This window comes from Felis catus, chromosome E2 (assembly GCF_018350175.1).
Source record: "Felis catus isolate Fca126 chromosome E2, F.catus_Fca126_mat1.0, whole genome shotgun sequence".
Lineage (NCBI taxonomy): Eukaryota > Metazoa > Chordata > Mammalia > Carnivora > Felidae > Felis > Felis catus.
Window position 1 is genome coordinate 41,310,162 of NC_058382.1, and position 17,400 is coordinate 41,327,561.

The 17,400-nt window shown below is 41.8% G+C and overlaps 2 long non-coding RNA genes across 2 annotated transcripts in view; one reads left to right on the forward strand and one right to left on the reverse strand.

Moving 5' to 3' along the window:
• LOC109494911 overlaps positions 1 to 13,938 on the reverse strand; it is a 30,626-nt gene extending 16,688 nt beyond the window's left edge. Inside the window, exon 1 of the long non-coding RNA XR_002150050.2 lies at positions 12,472 to 13,938. This is a non-coding gene — a long non-coding RNA (uncharacterized LOC109494911). The remainder of the gene's footprint in view (positions 1 to 12,471) is intronic.
• A 1,698-nt stretch (positions 13,939 to 15,636) lies between these two features.
• LOC111558022 overlaps positions 15,637 to 17,400 on the forward strand; it is a 56,929-nt gene continuing 55,165 nt past the window's right edge. The window contains exon 1 of the long non-coding RNA XR_006590428.1: positions 15,637 to 16,660. This is a non-coding gene — a long non-coding RNA (uncharacterized LOC111558022). The remainder of the gene's footprint in view (positions 16,661 to 17,400) is intronic.

Consider the following 17,400-nt stretch of genomic DNA (forward strand, 5'->3'; position numbering starts at 1 on the left):
TTAAAAGACTGCAAGGCTCATAATGAGAGCTACATAAGTGTTAACGATTATGATCATGATTATTCTACTGTTACAAACTCTGCAATTTTAAAAGAGGCAAATAAGCACTCGGAACTTCATGCCCTGGATCCACAAAATGGGGATATTAATATCTTCACTGCAGGGGGCATTATTAACTGAAATGTTAAATGCAGAGCATGTGTATCTGCTAGACATCCTGTAGATGTTTAGCAGATGCCCTTTGGTTTCATAGTAATAGCCCAAACTTCGTGGAATGCCTTGGCCTTGACCTTGGCCCTGGCTGCTGTTGACAGGCTGTCTTCTTGTGTATATCCTTATAGGTCTTCCTCCTCCAGGTTTTCCTAAAGCAATGAAGCTCATGCAGAGGACAGGTCAGGTGTCCCTCACCCAGACATAAAGATGGGCCACCCATGCTTGGCAAGGACCATGTTAGTGAGCCCAACACTACCTGATGACCGCATGCTTCCTTTGTAAGTTGTTTAATGATGGTGCTTCAGACATCCCGGACCCTTGACAATTTTCCGTGTCTTGCTCTGAGTGTCACACTCAGTGGGGGAAAGGTCAGCAACAAAGAGGAGGTGGACACAATGAGGAAACTCTTGTGCCAACACCTGTCAAAGAGAGATGCAATGACCTTTCAATGGCTCCCCTTGGGCTCTCCTTGATGCAAATCTGGGAGGCATAAGACGGGGCTGCTCTCTGTAAAAAGAATCCATCACCCAGCCATTTCCCCAGGTCCCATTAAAATGCTGACACCATTAATCTGCACTACTTTACTCCTCATTATGCAGAAATGTGCTCCTGATCAAAAGTCCCCTTGTGTAGCAGCCTGATTCATCACCAATAGCTATGGGCCACACACCAGAAATTCATAATCGGTTGACATTATCCACCCAAATCATTCCCAGGATTTGAAAGCCTAAAATGGTGTCTGTCATTGGGAAGAGGCAACCACACAGGATGCAATCTGTAAACATCTGCAGATAGCACTGGTGGCTAATACAATGGATTCCCTTTTGAACATGGTTAAATTAAGGAATGAGCGATCTCCCTTGTACATGTTTGGGTCATCTGTTTTCTGAGAACTCACCCACATTCCCATGTGGGAACTAAACAGTTTGGAGACTAAAGGGGTACCTAGGATAAGGAGATGCAGACTCCGTGATACAAAAGTCCTAGCTTGGGGACACAAAGTCAGAGACATTTCTACTATGAGCTTACATACTTCTGAGTGCAGTGCCCTTTCCCCAACACCCACATTTGACGGTTGCCACTGAGTCTTTTGTGAGCTTGTTTCAGTCACTTGCATTCTGCCCTCGCTTCTTCATTCTGTCTTTCAGTGCCTCACACAGGAGTGACTTGGATTAAATAATGAACTGTGAGTTGTAAATGTGTTCTGACTCTGAGTCTGTTCTCTGGGTGATAACCTCTCAGTTGACTAGAACATTTTTTTGTAAGAAATGGAGCCCTAAATCAAGCTTGTTAATAAAACTAATAGCTACCTAATTCCCTGAGAGATGATCAGGTACCAGAGACTGTGGCATGTGCTTTGCAAGCATCATAGCAATTACTTTTACAAACTGCCACAACTTCATAGGATTGTTACGGGAATTTAAAAATTAATACACATAAAATACTTAAAGCATGGTAAGTACTCAGGAAATGATATTCATTAGCATTATGGATCCCTGCTAAACATTCCACAAACAAGGCTGCTTTATCTCCATTTGAACATCTTCTGACAAGAAAATTGCTTCTGAACACTCTATCTCAATTCTAGACCCTTCTGGCCATTGGGTTGAACTGTCGTGACTTGGGCTAGACAGAGTCTGCATCTTCCCAGGTCCCAGCTACTGTTTCTATATTTGCCTCCTACCTAAATAGAAGAAGTCCAGTTCTTTCCATTAAGAAAATATCCCTAGAATAATTTAAAAAGTAATCCTAATCTTGTTAAGTCTTATATTAGCTAGGCCTAAAAAAAAGTCATTTCTTTCCACTGGTCCTTCTATGACTCGAGCTTCACTTCTTAACTTAACATTTAAAACCAACCATCCTCCACCTCGTGGTGCTTCATGCTGAAGAACAGTGGTCAACGAGCCAAATGACTTCTCTACTTAAGCAAGAGAGGAAATAGGTACTAAACAGGCACCCAGGGACTTTCCTCAAGGATTAAACAGATGCTATCATTTTGCCATATTCGCTTCAACTTTCTTTTAAGGAAGAAATAATACAGTATGGCTAAAACCTCACTACACATTCCTCCACCTGTCTCTCCCTCCCTGGAGGTGACCAAGTTGGAAGTTGATTTGTAACTTTTTCTATGTGGATACAATTGGATGTTTCCACAAATAATATGTAGTGTTGTGAAAATTTTAAATTTAAATAAATGCTTCCATGCTGTGCCTATCATTTGATACCTTACTGTTTGTACTCCAGTTATACACATTTTTTAAATATTTGGGTTTTTTTTAAGTTTATGTATTTATTTTGAGGGAGAGAGAGAGGGAGAGAGCAGGGGAGGGGCAGGGAGACAGGAAGAGACAGAATCCCAGGCAGGCTCTGTGCTCATATAGTACCAAGCCCAACGTGGAGCTCAATCTCACAAACTGTGAGATCATGACCTGAGCCAAGATCAAGAGTCAGACACTTAACCAAGACGGAGTCTCCTTACCAGTGGTATAGAATGTAGGCAACGCTTCCATATTACAATTTTTCATTTTAATTCTTTCTTGCTGTTGTATAGTGATCTACTGTGTGAGTTAGCCACAGTTTATTCAATCCCATTATATAGGACAATTACCTGTAGGTTAATTAGGTTGATTTCATTTTTTTAAAAAATACACACATATATGTATATATACATGTATCTAAATATATACATAGATATGCACATATATACATACACAATCTTCTCATATATATATATACCCATGTGTGTGTGTGTGTGTGTGTGTGTGTGTGTGTGTGTGTAAGCACAGAGACCCACACACATACTCTTCCCTTGTATATGTGCCTGGGTGTGTGTGTATGAATTTCATATAAATTACCAGTGGCATAGAATAGGCTGTCATAGAACATGCACACCTAACAGCATTATTGGATATTGAAAACTTGTTCCCCCAAATTGCTATGCCAATTTATTAACACCATTAATATATGGAATCATATATACTTGATCTCAAAAACATAAAATTAGGAGAGATTATATAGGTCACATTTCCTACTCACCAATCTAATAAAATTAGAAATAATCACAGTACAAGGCAAAAGCCAAAATCACTTGAAAATTGAAAAAAGTACAGGATAATTGAATTAACCTTGGAAGCAAGTGATGAAGTAAATTGTTGCATACGAAAACCTACAGAAGGTAACACAAAACTGTACTCAGTGGGAAATATAGAGCCACATATTAAATTCATAAATTTTAAAATGCATTCTTTTCAGAACCAAAGAATAAGAACAAATTAAGAAATGTGGCACTCAGTAAACCAGAAAGTAAGAAACAAAAGGAAGGAAGAATTAATAAAGTCTATAGTTAATAAAATTTTAGAAGTAGCAATGACAAGGAAACCCAAAATCTGTGTCCTTAAAAGACCAATGAAACATATCAGGAGTTTTGTTGAGTAGAGAGAGAGAGAGAGAGAGAGAGAGAGAAGAAATAGTCAAGATTATAAAAAAGAAGATATGACTGCAAACAGCAGATTAAAATAATGAAAAGGAATCATACCTATAATTTTATGGAATCAGTTGGCAAACTTACTGGAAATTCATGATTTCTTAGAAAAATATACATTGACTCAGGAAGGGAAAAATAGAATACTATATTACTCTAATATTAAATAATTAAAATTTATCACTGAAAAAGGCAACAAGACAGACTAGTTCAATGTTGACTTTTATCCATCATGTTTAAAGTCGCCAATTCAAATGTTATAGAATCTAGTTCTGACCATAGAAAAAAATGAGAAATTGGCCAGTTTTACATGCAGCCAGAAAAACACTAAAATCTGATGAAGATAGTATAAAAAATACCAATCACTTTCACTTAGGAATATATAAACACAAATATTATATAAAATGTCAACAAATTGAAACAATGATATACCAAAGAGTAACCCCTGTGAGAAGCAGCAAAGGTGCAAAGTCTCATTTCAACTCCTAGGGAAAGGATGGATTATTTCAAAATGGCACTGGCAAAACTGTCCATCTGGAAGAAAAACATCCAAGACCATATACAAATATATATATATATATTTTTTAAATTTTTTTAACGTTTATTTATTTTTGAGACAGAGAGAGACAGAGCATGAACGGGGGAGGGTCAGAAAGAGGGAGACACAGAATCTGAAACAGGCTCCAGGCTCTGAGCTGTCAGCACAGAGCCCGACGCGGGGCTTGAACTCACGGACCGTGAGATCATGACCTGAGCCGAAGCCGGCGGCTTAACCGACTGAGCCACCCAGGCGACCCTACAAAAATATATATTTAAAGTCTTAAAAGTAAAAATAAAATCCTCTATAAAAACCAATATACATACATACAAAATATGCACTTCTTGACGAAATCTGGGAACCCAAATGTCTTTGCATTACATGACACAATTGCATACAACACATATAATATTAATTATTATAGTATTTAAAGTAACCATACATATTGACAAAGAAAAGAAACTCTAAAGGAAAAATCTGTGAGGATATGAATAATAACACACGAGAAAAATTAGAATGGCTCACAAACATTTAAACATGTCCAAAGTCAGAATCAGAGGCATACAAATTAAAGTAACAGTCAAATAATAATTTATACCCACGAAAGGTAACTTTTTAAATTTAAAAACAGCCATTGTTGTCAGGGATATAGGAAAATGGGTACTCCCATAGAGTAATCATAGAAATCAGAATTTTTAACTTCTATTATGAACAACCTGACAACATTTGTTAAACCTAGAAATACACTTAACCCACAACCCAACAATACCAATCTTGGGACTCTGTTCCATAGAAATAGAGCTCCAGTGTGGGAGGCTATTTGGGTACTGTTTTGAATATTATATCTGTATTTTTGGAATCAAAATGAATCAATTAATATATTTGAAATAAAAGTGAATAGATGGACACATATATAAATGCATACACACATATTAAAATTATATAATTATCTCCAGAAAGGCAATCATATAGTACATATTTTTCTGCAATGTGCTTTTCTAGTTCAACAGTACCTCATGGATATCCTGTCAAGTCAAAAGGTATGCCTCTAACTAATTCTGTTAATTATGCAGATTATTTTTTGATGTGGTAAGATAATTTAGTCAAACATTCCTACAGACTTGGGTGGCTTCACTGGTAAACATTTAAAGAAGAATGAATGTTAATCTGCATCAACTCTTCAAAAAAATGGAAAAGGAGTGAATGCTTCCCAAAAAATTCTGAGTCCAGTATTACCCTGATACCAAAATCAGGCAAAGACTTCAAAAAAAAATTATAGACCAATATCTCTGGTGAACATAGGTGAAAAACTCCTCAACAAAACACTAGCAGACCAAACCTACCAACATATATAAAGAATTATACACCATGACCAAGTGGAATTTATCCCCAAGTTTGATTTAACATTTGAACACAAATTAATGCAATACACTATATTAATGGAATAAAGGATAAAAAAATATGATCATCACAACAGATGCAGAGAAAGCACTTAACAAAATCTTACATGCTTTAATGATGAAAACCCTGAACAAACTAGGAACAGGAGATAATTTCCTCAACCTTATCAGGCTAAATATTTACAAAAGAACACACAGCTAACATACTTCATGGTGAAAGACAGGATGCTTTGTCTCCTAAGACCAAAAAGAAGGCAAGGATGACTCCTCTCATCACTTCTGTTCAACATTTCTAGTTCTAGTCAGAGTTCTAGCTAGGGTATTTACATAAGAAATAGAAATAAAAAGCATCAGGATTGGGTAGGAAGAAGTAAAAGTACTTATTTTTGAAGGTATTATGACCTTGTACATAGAAAATCCTGAGGAATTCACTTTAGGTAAAAACCTGTTAGAACTAATAAGAGTTTAGCAAGGTTACAGGACACAAGAGCAATATACAAAAGATCAATTATATATATACACACACACACACACACACACACACATATATAAATTATTTCCATATATATATATAAATAAATGTTTATTTTTGAGAGAGAGCATGAGTGGGGGAGGGGCAGAGTGAGGAAGACAGAGGATCTGAAGCAGGCTCTGCACTGATAGCAGCCTGATGTGGGGCTTGAACTCATGACCTATGAGATCATCACCTGAGCTGAAGTCAGACACTTAACCTACTGAGCCACCCAGGTGGCAAGATCAATTATATTTCTATACACTAGGAATGAAATATCTAAAAATGAAGTTAAGATAACAATTCCAATTATAGCATTATAAGGAATAAAATAGGAACAAATTTAACCAGAAAAAAGTACAAAGCTTATACTCTGAAAATTACAAACATTATGGATAGAAATAGAAAAACATACCAAAATAAATGGAGACTTATCCCATGATTATGAATTGGAAACCCTTAGTATTGTTAAGATGGCAGTACTCTCCAAATTGATCTATAAATTCAAAAAAGTCTCTATCCGAATTTTAGCTGGCTTTTGTTGTTGTTGTTGTTGTTGTTGTTGTTGCAGAAATTGTCAAGGTAATCTCAAAATATATACAGAATGCAAGGGACACAAAATAACCAAAACAATCTTGAGATGGGGGGGAGAATCAAGTTGGAGGACTCAACACTTGTCCAATTTCAATACTTACTACAAAGGAACAGAAACCAAGACAGTATGGTATTGGTAGTAAAATAGCCATCTGTGGTATAGAATTGAGAATCCATACCTAAACCCTTACATTTACAATCAATTGATTTTTGGCAAGGTTGTCAAGACAATAAGGGAGGAAGGACGAGTCTTTTCTATAAATAGTGCTGGGACAACTGGATAGCCACAGACCAGGGAATGAAGTTGGGCCACTTCCTTACACCATACAAGACAACCACAGTGGATCATGGACCTAGCCTTAGAAGCTAAGTTATAAAATTCTCACAAGAAAATGTAGGAGTAAAAATTCATGACCTCAGGCTAAGCCATGGTCTTCGTGATATAGGACCAAAAGCATAAGCAATAAAAGAACAACTACATAGATTGGAGTTCATCAAAATTTAAAAACTTTTGTGTATCAGGGGCGCCTGGGTAGCTCAGTTGGTTAAGCGTCTGACTACAGCTCAAGTCATGATCTCATGGTTTTTGAGTTCGAGCCCCACCTCAGGCTCTGTGCTGACAGCTCAGAGACTGGAGCCTTCTTCCGGATTTTGTGCCTTCCTCTCTCTGCCCCACCCTGCCCACACTCTGTGTGTCTCTCAAAAATAAATAAACATTAGAAGAAAAAAATTTAAAAAATAATAAAATTTAAAAAATTAAAAAAATCTTTTGTGTATCAAAGGATACTATCAAGAAAGTAAAATGACAAATGCAGAATGTGACAAAATATTTGCAAATCATATATTTGTAAAGGACTTGTAGCCGGAATATTTAAATAACTCTTACAATTCAACAACAAAAAGATAACCCAAAGAAAAAAATGTGCCAAGTGTCTAAAGATATAGGTCTCCAGAGGAGATGCAGAAATGATCAATAATCACATGAAAAGGTATGCAATATTGTTAGTCACTAGGGAAATGCAAATCAAAACCACAATGAGATTCTGCTTCCTACCCAGTAGAATGATTATCATAGAAAAGCTCATAAGAAGTGTTGGCACAAAGGTGGAGAAATTGGAACTCTTACCCAATGCTGGTGGAGGGTGAAGTGATGTGGCTGCTTTAGAAAACAGTTTTGCCACATCCCTTACACCGGTAAACGTAGAGTTGTCCTATGACCCAACAAATTCATCCCTAGATGTACACGTAGGTGAATACATATACCCAGACAAAAATGTGCACACAAATGTTCATAATAACATATTCACAAAGCCAGTAAGTGGAAACAATCAAAGGTTCAAACACGAATGAATAAATAAAATGTGATCAACTCATTTGATAAAAAAGCAGTAACAAGGAAGTTCTGATGCGTGCTACAGTCTGGATGAACATAAAAACATTATGCTAAGAGTAAACTCAGAATAGCCCACCCATTGTATGGTTCCGTTTATACAAAATGTCCACAATGGTGAACCCACGGAGACAGAAAATAGATGAATGGTTGTCGTAGGCTTGGAGAGATAATGGGGAGAGACTGCTAATGGGCATGGGGTTTCTTTAGGAACGTGATAACTATGTTCTAAAATTAGACTGTACTAATGGTGCGCAGTTCTGTACTAAAACTTATTGAATTGTGCACTTTAAATGGGTGAACTACATAGTATGTAAATTATGTCTAAATAAAGCCTTAAAAAATGAAAGAATGGATCGAGAGTCCAGAGATGAATCAGACTGGCCTACATTTGGGGCCTTGTATTATGAAATGTCTCTTATCACCTGGGAGACTCCAGGTTCTTTACCTATTCCAATGTCTATTTTAAAATGAAATAAAGTATTAAGCCTTTTATTCTTCTGTGGAAATTTATATTACATGAAAATTGCCATTCTGTTCCAGAATGTAAAGAAATATCTCATTGTAAATGGTATGCCTATCCCAAATGGATAGCTAGAAGCAGCTGAAAAGCATGTTGTGAAATTTTGGAGACAGTGAAGTTAATGAAAAGACATATTTATAACATCAACAACTTTAATGCCAAACTGGGCAAATTAATTATAAAGTGATTTGAAGGGGTTGGACCAATGAAAGAATCTTAAAACCATCAATATAATATATGCTATAAAACCATAAATATAATTTTCATCTCTTAGTTTCTTCACATATCAAAACTGCAAGTTTTTATTCTGGAATGTGCTAGTTGCAAAGATGAATGTCAACTCATAGTATTTTTTTCATTAGCACTCATTTGGGAACAAATTATTGACTCAAACTTAACATATATAGACGTTTCTAGAAGTATTCTAGGAAAGTTAACTAATAATTAAGTATGACTAATACCGGAAAAAAAAGGCATGTATCAGGGCTGATTCACAAGTAAGATCTTTCTGGAGTTCATGATGGTCTGCATGTGTAGTCATCTAGAGTCTTCGCAGCCTCCACAAAACTTGTGGTTAATCTCCTTTAGCCTCTTTAAATGGGCACAATAGGCCACCCAAAATCTCGTAAAAGGCTGCTAGAATTTCTTCCTTTTGAAGAGTTTTCTCACCATCCTCTGTCAGTGTGTCCTGATCCTCGTTTTCAGCCTTACTAAGTTAGAAGCTCCATTCCAGGTCCATGTCTTGGTTTTTGAACATTTTGAGAGGAGACTCAGAACCCCATGCATTTCTGGTGTTACAGAGTATGAGAGTTTCCAAACGGTCAATGAGCATTATCTATACCCCAGAACCTCCACCCTTCTCACTGAAGTGGAGGTGATAAAAGTAATTATTATGAAGCACACAATATAAATCAATTTTGACACAGGTGCTTTATACCTTTCAATCTTCATGGCCATTGTCTGCCATTGGATTTCAATGGGAAATGCGTTAAGTGTTTCAGGAACTTTAATACAGTTAAGCAACTATTTAATAGGGTCAGAATCCGAGTATTTAGTCCAGCGCCAGTGTTTCCCTCAGCTTGGCCTAAGAACAGGTGTTAAGGTCACCTGGTTGTTTGTTAAGCACACAGATTCTCTGGGCCCAGCCCAACCCCCTGAATCAGACTGGGTGGATAGGAGGGATGGGTGGACATGTTAATACGTCACAATTTCCATTGGAGACTGTGATACACGCAAATGTGAAAAGGGACTACATTCTTCCTTGAGCGTTTAGTGCAACATTTCAGCAATTTTCTATGAAGACTCAGTCCCCTCATGGCTGAAGTACACATGAGCACCATCATTTCTACAGTGTATAGAAAAGGATTTTCTTCTCTTCACAATCCCCATTTGTTATACTATTCACGATTCAGTATGTACCAGAAAATCCAAAAGGAAAAAAAAACACAACAAATTATTCATTGTGCGGCACCCCTCGACTAAAAAGATAAGCTCATGAACCTGGTTTTTACTGTCATCATTCAAACATATGTAGAGGACCCCCACCACACAACTCTCACGGCTCAGCTGCAGGCTTGTTCCAGAGCTACTAAACCCTCTTGCTTATGACTTAAAGTTGAGTTTCCAAACACAGTCAGTCTGCTCCTATTTCAGACACAAGATCACAGGCATGGAGAGATGTTAACAGACTTCATACTCTTGAGAATATGGCCCTCACAATGGCAGGGGGAAGGGTTTTTATTGGATGCTTGGTAGAAAAGTTTTGTTTAGGATTTAGACAACTGGTTCTATGCATTGTCCACAAATTTAAATAGAAATCCTCTCCCAACACCCAACACAATGCCTCATTAATGGCAAATTGCATCACAAAGTTGGACCAGATGAATGTGTCAAGGTACTAACCAAGGGTGAATATCAGAACCTGAAGAGACCTTTCATGGGACTGCTTTGGATGTGTGCATCTCTTTTCACAATTAAGAAAACATGATCACTGGGGCGCTTGGGTGGCTCAGTAGATTAGGTGTCTTACTTCAGCTCAGGTCATGATCTCGCCGTTCCTGAGTTTGAGCCTTGCATTGGGCTTTGTGCTGACAGCTTCCAGCCTGGAGTTTGTTTCAGATTCTGTCTCTCTTTCTCTGCCCCTCCCCCACTCATGCGAGCTCACTCTCTCTCAAAATTAACATTTAAAAAATGAAAGAAAAAGAAAAGAAAAGAAAAAACCCATGATCCCTGGTCAAGACTCAGATCCTTTCCCCAGAGGATCAGGTCCCTCCATCTCCATCTGTTTCTCCAGAGTGTGGGGCACTTGGTTTAGAGTAGATTGTGCCATCTATGTACCAGGCTCTGTGAGTCTCTGACTTTTATAGATTTCTCTGTTGTATTTTGTTTGCCCAAACCACTGTGACTTCAGACAGTGTTATTTTCCCACTCCTTCTTTATGTAATACCGATACCTGCCCTTTGCCTGACAAAGACAAATAAAAGGCACACTTATTGAGAGAATAAAATGAACAAGAAAGAGAAGATGATACTCCGAAGATGCTACTCATTACCAGACACAAGAAAAGGAGAGGAAGGTGCAGAAGATAATTTCAAAAACACAATCCCACTGGGCTGGCAGCGCTGAGGCCTTAGAATACCCCCTTTTAGGGTAAAGTTTCATTCCTGCTGACATGACAGCCATTTTCCCAGCAAAGGAAGTTTAACACATTATATAAATACCCCAACACACATACGCAGTGGTAGTAATAATTAGTTTTCTCCCCTTTCATCTCCATTGTGCCTGCCCACACATATTTCCTATTTCGAGCTTTGGTGTAACAAATGCATCTTTCAAACTGGAAGCCCACGCCTTGTTTGCACAAACACAGGTCTCTTTATCGCCCGGCGCAGTCTCTCCAGCTCGCAGAACTGAACAATGAGGCATTTTCTTTCCTCCCCGGCCCTGGGGCTCTGACAGAATTCGTTTAATTTCCTTGTAAAATGTAATCTGCAGATAATAATAGGTCACTCACAGCAATATCACTCCACTCGCCCCAATCGCCCATCACTGTGCTAATTGTGGGATAATGGAAGAGACAGCTAAGGCACGAGAATGGAATGGGACTTGGGCATTCTGTTTTTGTGATGCTGTGAAGGACGATGGAAGAGAAAGTGGGAGGGAATGCCATAGACACTGCCCCCCTCTCAACTGACTCATGAAAGAAACAAAAGGTAAGGCTCCTCGTGTGCAGGACAGCCTTGATATGCTTGATGTCACCTGCAAAGCCCACAGGATTTTGGTGTTTTACTGGGCACAGGTGTTCTACTGGGCACAGGCTCTCCCATACCTGATGGAGAAGCTTCCTGGGAGGAAGCAGAGTAGCCACGTGATTGCTGGGCAGGTGACGATCACCCATTTAGTAGTTAATCTTGCTTTAACATATTTCTAATATGTTGGTCACAAACCTCTAAGCCCAAAAGAGAGGCACAGCCTGTTTCTGTATAGTGCGGCTTTCCTCAGGGTGACAGCCTTCATCCGCCCGCCGGGTGCTGCGTTCTCTTGTTTCTGAGTTGGCCAAATCAGGAACTAGCATGAAAGGTGGGTCCCAGGAGGACTATGCTCAACCCACTCACTTAACTGGTATCATAACACGGTTTCTTATTACACAGACAACACACAGTCGTTGTAAATTATTCGGAAAGAGGGAAGACAGCAGAAACAGGGCCCCTTCCAGAGAAGCCCTGGGTGCAGGCCGTGAGGGTGAAGCAAGCCGTTCTGTGTCAGGAGAGACAGCAGCAAAGGTGGGGCTTGTGCTTACAGTGAGGTTCGGAAAGCCATACCTGAAAAGAGCCTGCGTCTGTCCCTCTCAGCTGTCGATGTCACCCATGGGCTCCGTCTCACCCTCGCTTTCCGCCTACTGGGTGAGGCAGAGGGGTGCTGCTCGGCAGGGCCTCGGGTGCCTCTCAGGCTGCTGGGTCAGCTCGGCAGGCCGGTTCCAGGGCATCGGGCCAGATGGTCAGGCTCTGAAAGAGGGAAGGAGCGGCCCGTTCCCTGCACGCACTCTCCAGCCTGGTTTGGGTACGGGCAGCTGGGAAATATGCCCACACCCTGGAGACAGAGGGGAAAGTCAGAACGAGACAGAGTGAGCCTGAGGAAAAAAGTCTAGAATGTGAAGGGAGTGAAGAGGAAGGCACAGAGGAGGGAACAGGGGATGGGAGAGACAGGCACAGGGGACAGGGGCGAGCTGGGACCCAGGGGAAGAACATGGGGACAGGGGGATGGAGAGAGAGACAGAAACATACAGGCAAGAAGGACTGGATTGCAAGGAAGAAGCTGAATACAATAGAAACCGAGAGGAGCACCGTGGGGCTCCCCAGGGCCTGAGGGGGCTGTGAAGCCGACTGACCTGTGCCGGGCGCTGGGGGCCAAGCGTGTGCCCACGGTGGATGGATGTGTGTGAGGATGTGAGTGTGTGGTGGGGCAGTCAGAGCCCGAGGGGCCTTGACAGGCCTGGGTTTGAAAGCTTTCTCGGACTTTTCCAGTTCTCTCTGCCACATCTACCCCTAGATCCTTCCAGCACGTCTGTGAGTTTCAGAACTCTTCTTTTTGTTCTTCCTCTCTTCCTTAGAAAGAGTCAGTTCTTCCCCCATTCCAGTCATTCTGTGGACAACCTGGTGACTGGTTTGTAACTGCACACCCTGAGTTGTAGGAGGGGGTCACTTGGAGGGGGAGTCTTGGGGTCTGAAAGTGGTGTGGGGAAGGGAGCTGGGCCCCACAGGTGTGAGAGCGGTCCGATGGAGGGGTGAGACCCGCTTCTTGCGGGGCACTGAGGGCTAAGCCACATGCTAGCTCAAAGGTCTGATGCAGGAAGGCAGGCACAAGGGTCATTCCTGAGCAGTCAGGCGGGTGACTACTCTCTGTCCAGGAGGCCGGCTGTGGGTGCATTAATGGAGTGTCGCAGGCACCCGGATGGATGGACACCCGCTCCAGGGCACAAAGACCAGGATGGAATTCTGGAGGCCAATATGGGCTGGGGGAGGGGGGCGGGTGAAGAGAAAGCTCAGTCTGCAGGCAAGGAGAATGAATGGAAGTGGAGGAGATCCAAGGTAGAAAGTGGGGTTTCCCAGCAAATGCAGCTGGGCCTCTCTCTCCCAGGTCACAGCAGGTGACTTGATTCAAAGCCTCTCGAGGCGGAAGGAGGGAAGCAGCTAGAACCTTCTGCCTGTGAAAGTTGTTTCCAGTTCTGGACAAGGTGGATCCATTTGTGGGGAACAAGAAGAAGGGAGTCAGATGTGATGCCTGTCTTATAGGTATGCGCAGGTACACAGGACCGGCAAACACACACACATCCCCCACCCACCCCCCAGAAAGGAATGTTAACTTTATATCCTTGCTGCTCAAAGTGCAGGCTCTCGTGCCCCATCAAGGACATACTGAATCAGAATCTGTGCTTTAAGGAGAGCACACCAAAGTCTGGGAAGCAGTCCTGTACCAGGCAGGGGATCAGGGAAGGCTTCTCAAAGGGCTGGCAATTTCATGAGTTGGGCATTACTCTCTTTGTCATGCAAGTGAGGAAATGAAGTTTGAAAGATTCTGTATTAGTAGCCCAAGGTAGCATAGCTATTAAATAAAAGCTGGTCCTCAAACTTGGGTGTAATGACTCAAAATTAAATTTGTTAAACTAAGAGTACCACTTATTCATGGCTACTCTGTGCCAAGCCCAGAGCTGAGTATGATGAGGGAGCGTGGGGCAAGCTGAGGACAGAGTGCAAGCTAGCACAACCCTCCCCTCCTCCAGGTTGGATATATGTGATATTCCTCAGGCTCTCCTGGCTGCCCAAGGACAAAGGAAAGGAAAGAAAACACACGGCTGATAGAGATCACAGTCATACAGGACATAGGTCCCCATCAGTTTACAAATATCTTAGTAAATTACAAGAAAAAGCCAATCTTTTTTTTTAATATTTATTTTTGAGAGAGAGAGAGAGAGACAGAGTGTGAGTGGGGGAGGGGCAGAATGAGAGGGAGACACAGAATCCGAAGCAGGCTCCAGGCTCTGAGCTGTCAGCACAGAGCCCGACGCGGGGCTCAAACTCAAGAACCACGAGATCATGACCTGAGCCGAAGTCGGACGCTTAACCAACTGAGCCACCCAGGCTCCCCAAGAAAAAGTCAATCTTATCAATAGCCGACTCTCCGGAAACCTATAGACTCAGTTTCCTGGAGCCCTAACATCACCCCTCCACAGTGATATGGGGAACAAAGGCAAGGCGGAAATGGCAGGTAAAATTAAGTTTCCTCATAACCTGTAGCTCATTGGCAAATACTTGAGGCAAATACAGAGTATACCATTTCTCCAGGAACCCCCTACAGTCCTAATGTTAATGCCTTACTAGAGGGAAACAACCTTAGCTTGACAATAGCAAGGCCTCAAGTGTCATAGGAGTCTTCTTTAGCATATCAAAGTCCCTCTGGAGGCCTCCCTTTGACTTTACCTCCCCCAAGTCCATACTATATACGAAGCCACTCTTTACAACCCCAGTGCAGCTTTTTCTGCCCATAGGACCTGTCCTGTGCTTTAATAAAATCATCTTTTTGCACTAATGATGACTTCAAGAACACTTTCTTGGTTGTCAGCTCCAGACCCCCCACCATCACCCCAAAACCTCATCGAGTACTTTATTATATCCATTATCTACTTGGATTGTCACAACCACCAAGATATACTTTCTCCAATTCACAGGGCAAGAACTAGTTGACTCAGAGAGGTCAACAATGTTTCTCACAACTAGCAAGAAGCAGAGCTGGGATTCAGATGCACACTGTCTAACCTCTACACCTGCACTTTACTTTTGATATTGTTCTGTATTGCCCAATGGCTGGCCACAATGACTTCATGCTGCAATTCTGTAGATGGAAAATCTGTTCCCCCATTCTTTTCCCCTCTCTACTTACAACCGGCCACGGCAGTGAGGCCTGTGGCCAGCAGGCAAGAACCACCAAAGCCACATGTTAAGGACAGGTCTGTGCACATGCTGGTCAATGACACTGAGCACAAGAACTACAGACCAGCTGAGCATTTGGAACTTGACTGTGGGGGCAGAAATAGCAATTTGTGTTCTTTATGCCTGAGCTACATAGTTAATGTCTTCCCGTGGCCACAGGCTGGACCCCCTGGAGCTGCCAGCCTGGGAAAAGTTCAAGGAAATCAGGTTCCCAGAATGTCTCTGGGTTTCCTGGTAGCAGAATGTCTGGGGGACACGTCTGCTCCACTGTTTCTCTAATTATAGCAAGACATCTTTCAACTCCCCCTGCTCACTGTTCTTCCCATGCAAACTCCAGGTGGCATTTCCTGTCCTCACAACTCTTGCTTCAAATGCAGGCAGCTGCGAATCCCTGCCCTCTACACTGTTCTGCAGAGCTGACAAAGGGGATGCCAGTGGACCTTCTCACCACTTTGTTTTCTGAGTTCCCCACTCCCCCAGCCTGCGCGTGAATGCATCTGCCTGTAGGAGGGAGCTCTCCAAAATGCAAACCACATGTGCCTGAAGCAAGACAGCTCCTCGTATTCTATTATACAAAAACTAGCAAAATCCAAAAATACAATCAAATCAGGTGACTGAAAATATATATGGATCATAACGTACCCCTCAGGGACACAACCATTCAGAAGTCCCAGAGTCTCAAGTCTGATTTTCTGAACTGCCTCTCTGAATGATCACTCTCTTGGGTTCAGATCGCCCCCAGGCAGGCTGGAGGCCATGGGCCCTGCTCAGGTGAGGCTGCTTAGTGGAGCAGGTTCTTAATAAGGCAGGTGTCAGTCGAGAGAGAAAATATCATTAGTGATTGTTTGTGAAGGAGGAAACGCTCACGGAGTGGCTGGGAAGGCAAGTGACTGCCTTAGCGGTCTATGATCAAAATATAGAGTCCTCATATCCACAGCGGGGCGGATCCCATCTCTGTGTTGGAAAGCAACGACCTCAGGACGACAAAGCCATCCTGTTACTAAGACTCCAGACCACTTAACAGGTACAGAAATATTTAAGGAAAATGGTGCCTGTTTGACTGTACTCATTGTAAAAGGATGTTGAGGCAGGCTTAGTGATTGTGGGAAAGTTACCTGGGAATAAAAACACAGCTTTTAGCTCTACAAATGCTTTTGAGATTAGAGGAGCCCCTTGGTGGCTTTGACTTTAAGTGGAGATTGTTCCCCTGAGAGAAATCAGCCTCAAATTTTCTGAGCGCTCATGGGCATAAGGAAGGAAATTGTTCCAGCAGGGAGGCTTTTATCAAAGAACCGGGTGTAAAGTCAGAAGTAGAGAAAGGCACTCACTACATGTCAGTGGGATAGGCTGCTGGAGCCCTCCAGTTAGAGAGAGGGCGGAGAAGACACGGGTACAAAGCCAAAGGTGACCCCTTCCCAAGGTGAGAGCTTCTCAGGAGACCACGGACGGGCGGCGGTTGGGGGGGGGGGGGTGGATATGAGCTTGGGATTTCGAACCAAGACTCCTGGCTTGGAGAACCTGACCCATCTTATCTCTTAGCCAGTCTGACCCCAGAGGGATAAACATGGCTTTTGGTTTTTAGCTTTTCTAATTAAGTTATCATTTATACGCAACAGGATTCTCAGATTTTAAGTGTGCAGCTGAGTTTTGATCAACGTATTACCCGCGCTCCTACCAAGCCAGTTAAAATATATATAAAACATTTCCATCACCCCAAAATGTTTCTTCCTTCTCTTTTCAGCCAATACGCACCCCACCCCACCT